Here is a 15,228-nt window from a genome sequence, read left to right as displayed (position 1 = left end):
AGCATCCAGGTTACCAATAGGGTATCGGAACTCAGAGCGATCAGATTTTGTCTGATTTACTGGACCGAGAAGCTCTAGAGTAGCCCGATTCGGATCCAATCGCACTATGCCACGGTCGTGACTTATGTCAAAAAAGGGGCACTTAGAGTGTCCTGGTGGCCATCGAAACGACTAGCATCTTTCATTGGACGGAACAGTTTGTTCCGGATCTCCCCGCAGTGTTCACTCTGGGGGTGGGAAATCGGCAGGCAGATTATTTCAGCCATCAGATTCTGGATCAAGGGGTATGGCCTCTTCATCCAGAGGTTTTTCACTAGCTGTCCCTTCATTGGGGCACCCCGGATGTGGATCTGTTGGCACCTTGGCTCAACAGGAAGGTGCGGAGGTTTGTAGCTCGCACCCGCGATCCTCTAGCGGACGCAGCAGAAACGCTGATCGACCCGTGGGAGCAGTATCAGCTACGGCATGCCTTCCATCCTCTCAAGTTACTGCGGGAACTTCTTCGCAGGATAGAGGTGGAGGGAATTCCAGTTATTCTGGAAATTCCGGACTGACCTCGTCGAGCCTGGTACGCCGACTTGGTGAGGCTAGTCGCGGACGCCTCTTGGAGACTTCCTCTCAGGGAGGATTTGCGGTCTCAGGGACTGATCTTCCATCTTGCTTTACAATCGCTGGCTTAATGGCCTGGCCATTGAGACCCAGGTACTGAAGGACAAGGAAGTGTCAGCTTCAGTTATTCCTACCTCTAGTTAAAGCAAGGAAAGCGACTTCCAGCACATGGAAATCTTATATGGCGTGGTGTGAATCTTTTGGTTTTCCCCCACATACCTATTCGGTGACCCGAATCTTGGTCTGTCTGCAACAAGGGGTTGAGCAGAAACTGTCCTTGAGCACTATCAAGGGTCAGGTTTCAGCGTTAGCAATCTTCTTTCAGAAACCTTTGGCTAATCATTCCTTGGTGCGGAATTTCATCCAGGGGGTGCGACATCTGGCTCCGCCAGTGCGCGCACCCTTACCGCCTGGGATCTTAATTTAGTGTGGTCGGTTCTTCAGAAACTTCTCTTTGAAGATATTAGGGAGATTCCCTTGCTTACATTATCCCAGAAGGTGGCCTTCTTGGTGGCCATTACTTCTGCACGCAGGGTGTCAGAACTGGCCGCATTATCTTGTCGTTCCCCATATCTGGTGGTTCATAGGGATAAGGTGGTTCTTCTTCCAGATCCATCCTTCCTTCCTAAGTGGTTTTCAGAGTTTTCATCTGAATAAAAATATTGTGTTACCTTCCCCGTGTCCTAAGACTAGCCATCCTTGGGAGTTGGCATTACACTCCTTGGATGGGGTTCAGAAGGATACACTTGACTACTACGAACTTGTTTTCGTAAGACGGACTCACTTTTTGTGATCACGGATAGCCCTTGAAGGGGGTTGCCTGTGTCTGCCGCGACCATTTCTAGATGGACCAGTCAGACGGTGGTACAGGCTTATTCTATTAAGGGTCGGAATCCTCCGTTCCCTGTTAAGGCGCACTCTACTCGGGCGCCTAGTGTCTCCTGGGTCTTCCGCCATCAGGCGTCAGCGATCCAGGTTTTCAAGGCGATGACTTGATCGTCGGTTCATACCTTTACAACATTTTATAAAGTTGATGTGATGGCATCGTCAGATGCCTCTTTTGGCCACAAGGTTCTGCAGGCCGCAATCTGAGGAGACTGTTGGTCTACCTCAAGGGTTTGTTGGGTGTTTCACTTAGGTCTCATCTTTTTGCTCGATGAGTCCTTGATGCTTCTGGTTGGCTCCGGTTGGGCCTTCTGGATTTTGATTTCTGTTATCCCACCCCTCATTTGTGGTACTGCTTTGGGACGTCCCGAGTTGTTATTAATCAACGAGGACTACGTCTGTCAATGAGCGACAGAGAAAAATGGATTTTTGTAAAATCTTACCGTAAAATCCTTTTCTCTTAAGCTCATTGACAGACGTAGTACCCGCCCCTCTGTTTTTGAGTTGGGTTAAATTCTTTAAACACTGCTTTGTGACATAACTGATTTCCTGTAGCAGGAAGTGAGAGGATATACCCTCTGGGACTGCCCCTAGGGTGTGGCCAGAACGTTTTCTTTCCTGTCTAGTCCTACTCCTGTAGAGGGCAGTATAACCCGAGTTGTTATTAATCAACGAGGACTACGTCTGTCAATGAGCTTAAGAGAAAAGGATTTTACGGTAAGATTTTACAAAAATCCATTTTTTTTTTTTGGCAGGAAAAACACATACTGTTGGTAGTTGAGCTGTTAAAACTACTTTGTGTAAGACCGCTTGTATTCTACATCTATTTACATCCTTTTAAAAACCACAGAACTTTTGGCATTTGTAAACTCGATCCTCATGCCCAGATTGCTTGTTGTCGTAACCATTTGTACTTAAATATAGAGGAGGTTATTGCTACACAGACTTTCAGAAAATCTAAACACAGCACATGGGAGGTAAATTTTGTCAAATATGAGAAATCAGGGCAAACCAAAGGAAAATACAACTATGCAGTACTGACAGTCTGGATGTTTAAAGGAGGAGAGGGGAGTATTGTTCTGGAATGTGAGAAGACACACACACAGAGGGTGTACCTAATCTGATTTACTCATGCAAATTACATCACTGCTTACTGTTCTGAAGACACCATTAATCACTGACTGCTAGAAATGTGGAAACCTGACATTTGCATTATTTATTCTGTGTACTGTATCCTTCCATGTTAATACATAGACATTGTAGAATTCCTAGCACCTGTTACTAGGTAACTTTTCTAAACCTTTGGATTAGCAAATGGCACCTTTTTCTGGGAAGACTCATACATACACATTTTTAAATGATACTTACATGCTGCAAAGTAAGTTGCCATCTTATTTATATTCCCTCATTTGACCTCATTCTCTCTAAATATGTCTTCCCGGGTTACATACATACAGTTGTACACACACAAGCAATAACCTGCTACTTGTCTGAATTAACCTTTGTACACCATACAGAGTTATCTAAACTAGTTAGGAGTTGCTGATATCAGTTTTTTTTTTTTTCTGGTTGGGTAAGAATTATTATTTTCAGGTACTTGTATAACTGTCAATTTACGCAGCGCTTTACATGTACATTACACATTCACATCAGTCCCTGCCCTCAAGGAGCGTACAATCTAAGGTCCCTAACTCACATTTATGCATACATACCAATTTTATACAGGATCCAATTAACCTACCACCATGTCTTTGGAGTGTGGGAGGAAACCGGAGTACCCGGAGGAAACCCACGCAGGCACAGGGAGAGAACATGAAAACTCCAGGCAGGTAGTGTCATGGTTGGGATTCGAACCAGCGACCCTCTTGCTGCTAGGTGAAGGTGCTAACCACTACACCACTGTGCCACCCATATTGTAAAGTGTTACTAAAGTCAAGTTTTTTTGTTGTGTTTTTTTTTTTTTTTAAATTAAAGCAATAAATGTTATACACACCTGCTCTGTGCAGGGGTAATCCTCTTCTTGGGTCCCTCTGCGGCGATCCTCGCTCCTCCCCTTCTTTGTGTGGCACGATGGCAAACCGTGTTCATAGATTTACACAGCAGGACTTAGCCCTGCCCCCCACTTCCTCCTCATTGCATTTGATTGACAGCAGCAGGAGACCATGGCTCCTGCTGCTGCTCACATGCTGTGTAAAGAGGAAGAAAGGGAAGAAGAAATGCAGCCGTGCACAGCACTATATCGGTTCTCCCCTCTTTTACCCCTTCACACAGGGAAGGGGGGATGGGCAGAGAAAAAGAAAAGTTTTTACCTCTAGGAATGCATTAACCACCTTAGAGGTATTCCCGAGTGAGACTCGGGGTGAAATTTTAGTGCCATTAGCGGTAACCCCGAGCCACACTCAGGGTACCACCAATGAGCATCGCTGGATCCTGGTAGAGGGTACTTACCTTGTCCCCGGGATCCCGCGATGTGTCCCCGCAGCATACGGTGGCCGGATCTTCCGCCCGATGCTGTGAGCCCCGGCTTCCGTCTCCTGCGACGTGATGCTCGTAGGGGGTGGAACCGGCGGCAAATTCAAATAGTAAAACAAACCAAACACACTAATATATTGTAATCCTATTGGATTAGATTACAAAATAAAATAAATTGACATTAGTTTGCCCCCCAGTGCCCTTTCCTGCAGTTTTACTGTACTTATAGATAGATATGTATGTATATATATATATATATATATATATATATATATATATATATATATATATATACACACACACACACACACAGTGCCTTGCGAAAGTATTCGGCCCCCTTGAACTTTTCGACCTTTTGCCACATTTCAGGCTTCAAACATAAAGATATTAAACTGTAATTTTTTGTGAAGAATCAACAAGTGGGACACAATCATGAAGTGGAACGAAATTTATTGGATATTTCAAACTTTAACAAATAAAAAACTGAAAAATTGGGCGTGAAAAATTATTCAGCCCCTTTACTTTCAGTGCAGCAAACTCTCTCCAGAAGTTCAGTGAGGATCTCTGAATGATCCAATGTTGACCTAAATGAATAATGATGATAAATAGAATACATCTGTGTGTAATCAAGTCTCCGTATAAATGCACCTGCACTGTGATAGTCTCAGAGGTCCGTTTAAAGCGCAGAGAGCATCATGAAGAACAAGGAACACACCAGGCAGGTCCGAGATACTGTTGTGGAGAAGTTTATAGCAGGATTTGGATACAAAAAGATTTCCCAAGCTTTAAACATCCCAAGGAGCACTGTGCAAGCGATAATATTGAAATGGATAGAGTATCAGACCACTGCAAATCTACGTAGTCCTGGCCGTCCCTCTAAACTTTCAGCTCATGCAAGGAGAAGACTGATCAGAGATGCAGCCAAGAGGCCCATGATCACTCTGGATGAACTGCAGAGATCTACAGCTGAGGTGGGAGACTCTGTCCATAGGACAATAATCAGTCGTATACTGCACAAATCTGGCCTTTATGGAAGAGTGGCAAGAAGAAAGCCATTTCTTAAAGATATCCATAAAAAGTGTTGTTTAAAGTTTGCCACAAGCCACCTGGGGGAGACACCAAACATGTGGAAGAAGGTGCTCTGGTCAGATGAAACCCAAATTTAACTTTTTGGCAACAATGCCAAACGTTTTGTTTGGTGTAAAAGCAACACAGCTCATCACCCTGAACACACCATTCCCACTGTCAAACATGGTGGTGTCAGCATCATGGTTTGGGCCTGCTTTTCCTCAGCAGGGACAGGGAAGATGGTTAAAATTGATGGGAAGATGGATGGAGCCAAATACAGGACCATTCTGGAAGAAAACCTGATGGAGTCTGCGAAAGACCTGAGACTGGGACGGAGATTTGTCTTCCAACAAGACAATGATCCAAAACATGAAGCCAAATCTACAATGGAATGGTTCACAAATAAACATATCCAGATGTTAGAATGGCCAGGTCAAAGTCCAGACCTGAATCCAATCGAGAATCTGTGGAAAGAACTGAAAAATGCTGTTCACAAACGCTCTCCATCCCACCTCACTGAGCTCGAGCTGTTTTGCAAGGAGGAATGGGCAAAGATTTCAGTCTCTCGATGTGCAAAACTGATAGAGACATACCCCAAGCGACTTACAGCTGTAATCGCAACAAAAGCTGGCGCTACAAAATATTAACTTAAGAGGGCTGAATAATTTTGCACGCCCAATTTTTCAGTTTTTTATTGGTTAAAGTTTGAAATATCCAATGAATTTCGTTCCACTTCATGATTGTGTCCTACTTGTTGATTCTTCACAAAAAATTAGTTTTATATCTTTGTTTGAAGCCTGAAATGTGGCAAAAGGTCGAAAAGTTCAAGGGGCCGAATACTTTCGCAAAGCACTGTAATATATGTATGTATGTGTGTGTGTGTATATATATATATATATATATATATATATATAGTTATTTATTATATTATAATTTATGATTTTGTGTTTCAAAATTTGTCATACCCGAAATGTTATAAAGAAGAACGCACAGTAAAAAAAAAAAAATCATATGTAAATAGTTGGTTTGGGCTGCTCCTCCTTAACCACTTCCATACAGAGCAGTTTGACACCCTTCCTGCCCAGACCAATTTTCAGCTTTCAGCACTCTCACACTTTGAATGACAATTGCTCAGTCATGCTACACTGTAACCAAACAAATTTTTTATCATTTTTTTCACACAAATAGAGCTTTCTTTTGGTGGTATTTGATCACAACTGGGGTTTTTTTTTTTTCGTGATATATGCAAAAAAAGAGCAAAAATTTTGAAAAAAAAACACTTTTTTTTAGTTTCAATTATAACATTTTGCAAAAAATTAATTTTTCTTCATACATTTGGGCCAAAATGTATACTGCTACATGTCTCTGGTAAAATTAACCCAAATTAGTGTATATTATTTAGTCAGTGTGAAAGTTATTGAGTCTAGAAGCTATGGTACCAATTACTGAAAATTGATCACACCAGAAGTACTGACTGCCTATCTCCTTTCTTGAGGCCCTGAAATGTCAGGACAGTACAAATACCGCCCAAATGACCCCTTTTTGTAAAGTAGACAGTCCAAGGTATTTAGTAAGAGGCATGGTGAGTTTTTTGAAGTTGTAATTTTTTCCCACAATTCTTGGGAAAATGAAGAAAAAAAATTTTTTTTCTTTTTTTTCCCACAAAGTTGTCAATTTATAAGCTATTTCTAACACATAGCATGTACACAGCAAAAATTACACCCAAAAATACATTCTGCTACTCCTTCCGAGTTTGGCGATACCACATGTGTGAGACTTTTACACAGCCTGGCCACAAAAAGATACTCCACGTCCAAGAAGCACCTTCAGGCGTTCTAGGAGCATAAATACACATAAAACTTTCTTACTACCTATCACACTTTTCAAGGCCCTAGAGCACCAATACAATGGAAAAGTCCACAAAATGACCCCATTTTGGAAAGAAAACACTCCAACGTATATTCTATGAGGCATTATGGGTCCTTTGAACATGTCATTTTTTTCCACAGGTTTTTGGAAAATGTGGGAAAAAAATGAAAACTTTTTTTTTTTACACAAAGTTGTCAATTTATAGGATATTCCATATAGCATGTACACAGCAAAAATGACACCCCAAAATTCATTCTGCCACTCCTCCTGAGTATGGCAATACCACATGTGTGAGACTTTTTCACAGCCTAGCCATATAGAGGGGCCTAACATCCAAGGAGCATCATCATGCATCCTAGCCACTTGCCTAGGCCTATTTTTGACATTTGGTGTTTACAAGCTAAAATCAGTTGTTTTGCTAGAAAACTGCTTAGAACCCCCAAACATTATATATTTTTTTTTAGCAGTGACCCTAGAGATTAAAATGGAGATTATTGCAATATTTTTTATCACACCGTATTTGCGCAGCGGTCTTCCAAACGCAATTTTTTTGGAAAAAATTCACTTTTTTTTTAATTAAAAAATAAGAAACCAGTAAAGTTAGCCCAATTTTTTTCCATAATGTGAAAGATAATGTTACGCCGAGTAAATAGATACCCAACATGTCATGTTTCAAAATTGCGCACGCTCACGGAATGGCGACAAACTTTGGTACTTAAAAATCCCCATAGGCGACAATTTAAAAATTTCTACAGGTTGCCATCCTTGAGTTACAGAGGAGGTCTAGGGCTCAAATTATTCCCCTTGCTCTAACGATCGCGGCGATACCTCACATGTGTGGTTTGAACACCGTTTACATATGTGGGCGGGGTTTCCGTATGCGTCGCTTACGGGGACAGGGTGCTTTAATTTTTTTTTTTTTTTTTTTTTACTATTTATTTTATTTATTATTTTTTATTTTTACACCGTTTAACAAAAAAAAAAAAAAGGATCATTTTTATTTCTATTACAAGAAATGTAAACATTACTTGTAATAGAAAAAGGCACGACAGGACCTCTTTTTGTGAGATCTGGGGTCAAAAAGTCCTCAGATCTCACAAGTACACTAAAAGATAGAAAGAGAAAAAAAAAAAAAAAAAAAATTATTATATAAAATGAAAAAAAAAAAAAAGGACCTTTAAACCGGTTGCTAGGCAACAACATTTTCCGTAGCTCCGGTCCTCCAAGACCATAGAGTCAAGTGAGGGCAAGCTTGCCCTCACTCGACATCCTGTCTGTGAGGATCCGGGACCGGATCGTTTTCCCCGCTGCCGGCGGGTCCGGTAAGCGGGGAAAAGGACCGGACGCGGCGGGAGGGGGGGGGGCACCTCTTCCGCCATCCCAGAAGGGTGATCCCACGGCTAATCCGCCGCTGGGACCACCCTTATCGGAAAGCCAACCGTCCACCGTTTAAAAAAATACCAGGGTTATGGCAGCTATCTGCTGCCATAACACCGGTATTTAGGTTTAAACGGAGGACGTATATAAACCTTTTTGGACTTAGACATGGTGGCTGTATGAAGGGCGACAGGTACTCGGGTACTTTGTTGGGCAGGTGACAGGTACTCTGGTACTGATGAGCAGGTGGCAGGTACTCGGGTACTCCGATAGGCAGGTGACAGGTACTCGGATACTCTGATGGGCAGGTGACAGGCAGGTGATAGGTACTGATGAGTAGTACTGATACTGATAGGTGATACTGATATGTGATAGGTACTGATGAGTACTGATGAGTAGTGATGGGTACTGATGAGCAGGCGGCAAGTACTCGGGTACTTCAGGCGTCAGGTACTCTGATGAGCAGGTGGAAGGTACTCGGGTACTCTGATGGGTAGGTGACAGGTACTCAGGTACTCTGATGACGGGTACTCCGTTGACAGGTACTCAAAGTACTTGAGTATCCGTCATCAGAGTACCTGAGTATCCGTCATCAGAGTACCCGAGTACCTGTCATCAGAGTACCCGAGTACCCGTCATTAGAGTACACGAGTACCCGTCATCAGAGTACCCGAGTACCTGTCATCAGAGTACCCGAGTACCTGTCATCAGAGTACCCGAGTACCTGTCATCAGAGTACCCGAGTACCTGTCATCAGAGTACCCGAGTACCTGTCATCAGAGTACCCGGGTACCTGTCATCAGAGTACCCGAGTACCCGTCATCAGAGTACCCGAGTACCCGTCATCAGAGTACCCGAGTACCCGTCATCAGAGTACCCGAGTACCCGTCATCAGAGTACCCGAGTACCCGTCATCAGAGTACCCGAGTACCCGTCATCAGAGTACCCGAGTACCCGTCATCAGAGTACCCGAGTACCCGTCATCAGAGTACCCGAGTACCTGTTATCAGAGTACCTGATGGGCTGGTGACAGGTACTTGGGTACTTTGATGGGCTAGTGACAGGTACTCTTTATTGGGGGGGGGCAATCAGTGTGTTTGGGGTGCACTATGATTGGTAACTAGCTGTTACCACACTCTCCTCCTCACACAGGATCAGTGTGTGAGGAGGAGAACACGGTGACAGCTAGTTACCGTGTTCTCTGTTGACATTTGTGACCGGCTGTGATTGGACACAGTCGGTCACGTGGTAAAGAGCCAATTTCATTGGCTCTTTACCTAGATCGGGGATCGACTCTGTCCGAGGGACGAGCCTCGTCCCCGATCGCTGCTCTGCGCGCCCCCGGGGGCGCGCATTGCAGAGAGAACGAGCGGCTCGTGCTGGAGCCGCTCATGTGATCGGCTGTGATTGACACAGCCGATCACGTGGTAAACAGCCAATTTCTATTGGCTGTTTACCTTGATCAGGGATGGGCTATGTCCGAGGGACGAGCCTCACCCCCGATGGCCGCGCTGCGCGCCCCCGGGGGCGCGCAGTAGCAGCTAGAGCGGGCGGACGTCATATGACGCCCGCCCGGATCCGTACAACCACCATGCCGACGTCCTATTACTATGACTCGGTATGGAAGTGGTTAAGAATTACATGCAAAATAATTGTACTGCTTTCAGCACCTAAAATCGGAAACAATCATACCGCCAGGGAGGTTAAGGTAAAAAAATATTTTTCACTTTAGCATTACTTAAAATGTGATCCTCCTTACAGTAATAACTATTAAAGGTTTATACAAGAACATTCACTTTTACTGAAGTCAGGCACTGACTATTAATTGGCTTTACTTGAAGTTTTATGTTGTCCTTTGACAAAGACCACTTGACTTGTCTTTATAATGGTTGTAAACCTTTACATATACCCAGTGAAGTGACGAGCCTCTAATAGAAATCATGGGGCCCTGTACAGCCTACCTGACAGGCCCCTCCTTCCCCATCCGACAGGGCTGGGACCTAAGGCAGCAAGTGGTGAAGAAGGTGGCAGTGTGGACTTTGTGCTGGGGAGAAATGTGAGTGTGGCAAAACTGCACTAATAGTGGGAGAGTCATTTTTAGGTGTATGTATAAAATGAATATGTAACTTACACAGTGTAGTTTCAGGAGTACAATGGGGAAAATAATTATTTGATCCCTGCAGATTTTGTAAGTTTGCCCACTTACAGTATCTCACAAAAGTGGGTACACCCCTCACATTTTTGTAAATATTTTATTATATCTTTTCATGTGACAACACTGAAGAAATGACACTTTGCTACAATGTAAAGTAGTGAGTGTACAGCTTGTATATGTCTGGGTTCACACTTCTGCGATGCGGGCACGATGCGAATATGCAGCGTGATCCCGCATCGCATCCGCACCCCTGGCAGTTCACACTGCCATATGCGATACGCTGGGGGTGTCAATTAAAAGTTATCGACACCCCCAGTTGAGATCGCATATCGCAGTGCAATCTGCAAGTTTGCACTAGTGTGAACCACCGTGTGATCCGATTCTGCTGTGGATAAAAAAAGGGTCATGTGCGTGTTTAGTGCGATTACGTTGCGAATTCAGCCATACAAACTGTATGGCTGAAATTTGCATCGCACAGAGATCGCATGTAATTTAGGAGCAGTGTGCTCCGAATTACATGCGATCTCTGCAATCGCACGAATGTGAACCGGCCCTAACAGTGTAAATTTGCTGTCCCCTCAAAATAACTCAACACACAGCCATTAATGTCTAAACCGCTGGCAACAAAAGTGAGTACTACTTTACATTGTAGCAAAGTGTAATTTCTTCAGTGTTGTCACGTGAAAAGATATAATAAAATATTTACAAATATGTGAGGGGTGTACTCACTTTTGTGAGTTACTGTACAAAGAAATGATGGGGTCTATCATTTTTATCATAGGTGCATTTTAAATGATAGAATATTAACCAGAAATCCAGAAAAAAACACATAATACAAGTGTTATAAATTGAATTGCAGTTCAGTGAGTACCGTATATACTCGAGTATAAGCCGAGTTTTTCAGCACATTTTTTTGTGCTGAAAACGTCCCCCTCGGCTTATACTCGAGTCAAGAAAAAAAAAAAAAGTTCCCGGCCGCTCCGACGTGCTTGAGTTTTAAAAATGGCGCCGCCCGGCGCATACATGTCATTGCGCACGCGCTGCCGCCGCTCGTGTAATTTCGGCTATTCCCGGCGCCGCTCGGGAGAGGCCGGGAATAGCCGAAAGTATACGAGCGGCGGCGGCGCGTGCGCAATGACATGTCGGGGCCGGGCGGCGCCATTTTTAAAACGAAGGCGCCTCTGGAACAGGTAAGGGAAACTGCTGCACTACCTGCCATTCTGCAGGGCTGCGGGTATACTACAAGGGATGCAGTGCTGCGGGCATGGTCCACCTGTACCATGCCCACAGCACTGCATCTCCTGTAGTATGCCCACAACCCCGGATCCTCTTGTACCATGCCAGTCACCCTGCATTATCCTGCACCATGCCAGTACCCTGCATTCTACTGTACCATGCTAGTACCCTGCATTCTCCTGTACCATGCCAGTACCCTGCATTCACCTGCACCATGCCAGTACCCTGCATTCTCCTGCACCATGCCAGTACCCTGCATTCTCCTGTACCCTGCCAGCCACCCTGCATTCTCCTGCACCATCCCAGTCACCCTGCATTCTCCTGTACCATGCCAGTCACCCTGCATTCTCTTGTACCATGCCATTCACCCTGCATTCTCCTGTACCATGCCAGTACCCTGCATTCTCCTGTACCATGCCCGCCGCCCTGCATTCTCCTGCACCATGCCCGCCGCCCTGCATTCTCACCCTAGGCTTATACTCGAGTCAATCATTTTTCCCATCTTTTTGTGGTAAAAGTAGGGGCCTCGGCTTATACTCGGGTCGGCTTATACTCGAGTATATACGGTAAAATAGGTTTTTGATCCCCTACCAACCAACAATAATTCTGGCTCCCACAGACTGGCTACAGTATGTGGTACACAGATTAGTCCTGAAAATTTAAGAAAGTGCTGCTAAGGACAATGCGTTATATGTATAAAAGACACCTGTCCACAGAATCTCTCTTCCATTTAAACCCATCATCATGGGCAAGACCAAAGAGCTGTCTAAGGATGCCAGGGACAAGATTGTAGACCTGCACAAGGCTGGAATGGGCTACAAGACCATCAGCAAGAAGCTTGGTGAGAAGACAACTGAGTGGTTACTCGCAAATTAAAGAAATACAAAATCGCCCTTGATTCGAGCTTGTAAATGATCTCAAGGCAGTTGGGATCACCAAACAAATCATTGGTAATGGTAACACAATACGCCGCCATGGATTGAATTTCTGCAGCGCCCGCAAGGTCTGAAGTTTTCCAATGAACATCTAAATGATTCCGAGATTGGATTGAGAGAAAGTGCTGTGATCATAGGAGACCAAAATTGAGCTCTTTGGCAATAACTTGACTCGCCTTGTTTGGAGGAGGAAAAACGCTGACTTTGACCCTAAGAACACCATCCCTACAGTCAAGCACGGAGATGGAAACATGATGCTTTGGGGCTTTTTCTCTGCTAAAGGTACACGGTGACTTTGCCGCATTGATGGGCCAATGGATAGGGCCATGTATTGTAAAATTTACGATGAGAACCTTCTTCCCTCAGCCAGAACACTGAAGATGGGTCGTGGATTGGTATTCCAGCATGACAACATACCGCCAAGGCAACAAAAGGAGTGGCTCAAAAATAAGCACATTAAGGTCATGGCGTAGCTTAGCCTGGTCTCCAGACCTTAATCCTATAGAAATTTTATGGAGGGAGCTGAAACTTCGAGTTTCCAAGCCACAACCAAGAAACCTTAAGGATTTTGAGAAAGTCTGTAAGAGTAGACCAAAATTCCTCCTGAGATGTGTGCAAACCTGATCAACCACAAGAAACGTCTTACCTCTGTGCTTGCCAACAAGGATTTCTCCACCAAGTACTAAGACATGTTTTGCTTGGGGACCAAATACCTATTTTACTAACTGAACTGCAACCCAATTTAAAAACATTTGTATCATGTGTTTTTTCTGGATTTTTGGTTGCTATTCTGTCTCTTCTGTCTCTATCATTTAAAAAATACATCTATGATAAAAATACCCTTCATTTCTGTGGGAAAACATGTAAAATTTGCGGGGGATCAAGTAATTATTTTCCCCACTGTATGTATTGTACAGTTTGCAGGAGTCAGGAGTGTTTAATATACAGAGTGCAGAAGTCAGGAGTATGTAGTTGAGAGGTCAGGAGTGGGTAATGCAAAGAATGCAGGGGTCTGGAATATGTAATGTACAGAGTGCAGTTGTTAGGAGGTGGTAAAGGCAAAGGCAGCAAATGGGATGTCAAGTTCAGTGACCAAATCCAATCTATTCCACTGAATGGGGACACCTCGCAACCATGTACAATAAACGCAGTTGCAGTGAGGTGGTACAGGTTTTTCGGGATGAAATCAGATAGATGGTGAGGAAGAAATATAATGCTTCCTTGCTGCCTGTCAAACACCCTCTGAAAAGTGATTCACGGTGGATCACTCTTCAGAGGGTGACACTAATATGCACTAATCCACAGCAATAATGCCCCTCAGATGTGTCACTGCAAACCGGCTGGGTATTGAACAAGAGTTCAAATGCAGCATTGTCTGTCTTCTCCATCTCCCCAGCACCTGGTCTGGCCAGCTGCTTCTTGGGGACTGACGCAATGCTTCTCCTGCAGGTGGATCCTCTGGAGCTGGGAGCCCGGGAGCAGCCAAGAGCTGAGTACTGCTAGCATTAGTTTCTTCTGAGCAATGAGCTGAGCAACTGGAGCTGGTGGGAACTCAGCAGATGGGGGGGGGGGGCAGAAGTAGATCAGGGACTTTCAAATTCTGTGCACCATTTTGGTAATCCCCCGCTCTTCCTGGACCCCTGTGTTCCACTTTCCCAGGTTGGCCCTGGTGTATTGATACAAAAGGGCCCGGGCTTCAATGTAATTGTTAGGCGCACTCCTGCAGATTACTCTGCCTAAACCTGACCGCAATTAAATAGTCCTGTTTCTGCCCCTGGCCCCTACTGGACACAGGGGGCCTGGGAAGTTTTTTTTTAAAAATAGCCACTTGTGGGCTATTACCACATCGGTGCACAGAATTTGGGAGTCCTTGCTGAGTTGGCAAAGCCGGGCCCGATACAGGAGGGCTAGTGATACCGCTTTATTAGCGACCCTGCAGGTGATACACAGAGATGAACAAAGTTCTCCTGCATAAACTGTACCTGTTTATCTGCAGCATTTTCCCTGTAGACTGTTATAAAAAACACAGATCAAATGATTTTATTTAGCTCTGGAAAGCAAGGGGCATGGATCCCACATCACACACACATGCACTGCAGAGAGTTCCCTGATAGCTGAATAGGGAAACACCTCCCTCTAACAGGCTCAAAGAAAACCATACAGAGCTGAGCCTATGAGTTGCCTGCTGTGTGTTGAAGGGGGAGGTGGCTGTTGTGTTGGCTTATAGTCTTTTCAAGTAGATACCAGAGGGATCAGAGATCCTGGAGGAACCAGACCTGGTACTTTGGATTCAGGCTAGTACACATTACAGTGAGATGTGCTTTGTTCATTTTTCTTAGATGAGGTATAAAACACTTTAAAGTGGAGTTCCACCCTAAGAAAAAATTTTTTAGCAAAAAATACCCCTAGAACAGTCAGGGCTAGTGCATTTAAGCAACGATAGGCTCTGACCTGTCCCCTGTTTAGCTTACCTGTAAGAAGAAAAACTTACCTTGAAAATGTCTTGTCCAGCGCTGCCATCTCAGGTGTGGGCAGCTGAAGCCGGAGCGTCCCTCTTCGTTTCCTCTTCTGTGATGTCGGAGTCCCAGAATGCCCTGCTCGTCACTTCCGGTGCAGGCGCGT

General features: G+C 44.4%; 1 protein-coding gene across 1 annotated transcript in view; it reads left to right on the top strand.

The window, feature by feature from the left end:
- The window catches only part of LOC309547510 (calcium uptake protein 2, mitochondrial-like), a 215,572-nt gene that overhangs the window by 32,046 nt on the left and 168,298 nt on the right, over window positions 1-15,228 (top strand). The gene's annotated exons all lie outside the window — the stretch shown is intronic.

This window comes from Pelophylax lessonae (genome assembly GCF_965119305.1).
Source record: "Pelophylax lessonae genome assembly, chromosome: 2".
NCBI classification, from domain to species: Eukaryota; Metazoa; Chordata; class Amphibia; order Anura; family Ranidae; genus Pelophylax; species Pelophylax lessonae.
This window is presented reverse-complemented; position numbering and strand designations above follow the sequence as displayed.